The sequence below is a fragment of the Sinocyclocheilus grahami genome, unplaced genomic scaffold (genome assembly GCF_001515645.1).
Source record: "Sinocyclocheilus grahami isolate Dianchi unplaced genomic scaffold, SAMN03320097.WGS_v1.1 scaffold2318.1, whole genome shotgun sequence".
Lineage (NCBI taxonomy): Eukaryota > Metazoa > Chordata > Actinopteri > Cypriniformes > Cyprinidae > Sinocyclocheilus > Sinocyclocheilus grahami.
The window spans coordinates 5,013-5,835 of NW_015507497.1; the positions used below are offsets into that span (position 1 = coordinate 5,013).

Sequence of the window (823 nt, forward strand, 5' to 3'; positions counted from 1 at the left end):
TTATATCGTTGATGCATTTTTTAGCTATATCGCCCAGCCCTACTTCATACTAATAAAATAAAAAATAAATAATACTAATAAAACATTTCCATAATTCAACCGGTGTTATAGATTTTTCAAATTTGAGCTTTCATATCCTGAAATATAATTTGCCTTTTATCTCAAATACCTTTGGCTAATGTAAATAAAAAGTAGCGCATCTTACCCAACCGACTCTTTGCTCAAAGTAATGTTTTACATTCCCAAAGCTGACTTGTTCTCCGTTTCTCTAGCTTGATAAAACTATCGACATAGACGAGCGGCGTCTGATCCGGACGGCGATCCGGGAGCTGCGGCGCTGTGAGATTGAAGAAATAGAGGCGGCGCTAACCAGCAAGCGCTTCAGACGTGCCCACCAGAACAGACATGAGGATAAAGAAAACCAGTGTCGGTATGAAGAATTTGATGTTTGTTTTTTTTTAAGAAATGATACAGCTTTATCTGACATGCAAGAATCTGTTGTGTAAAACACAATGCAAAGTCTTGCATAACACGAACCATTACGTTTTGCATTTGAACTTGTTTGCTTGTGTTTGCAGTCCTGATCTGACAGCTTCTTTAGACGTGCTGTCGGGGAAGATTCAGGCTATACATGACATTGAAGAACTTACTGGACTGGTAAGGCCATGTATAAAGTCATAAGATGTTTGTTGCTGATGCTCTTGTGTTGATCCTGTCAACATTCCTGGAGTGAGATTGTGCTCATATTATTCTGGAGATGGTTGATAAGTGTTTCAGCCCCTGTATGGAATGTTGTCATATCACCAAAATCATGAAAAAAAAA

At 38.4% G+C, this 823-nt stretch overlaps 1 long non-coding RNA gene across 1 annotated transcript in view; it reads left to right on the forward strand.

The window, feature by feature from the left end:
- The first annotated feature begins 277 nt into the window (after window positions 1-277).
- The window catches only part of LOC107574721 (uncharacterized), a 1,575-nt gene continuing 1,029 nt past the window's right edge, over window positions 278-823 (forward strand). The window contains exons 1-2 of the long non-coding RNA XR_001607717.1: window positions 278-430; window positions 579-657. This is a non-coding gene — a long non-coding RNA (uncharacterized lncRNA). The remainder of the gene's footprint in view (window positions 431-578; window positions 658-823) is intronic.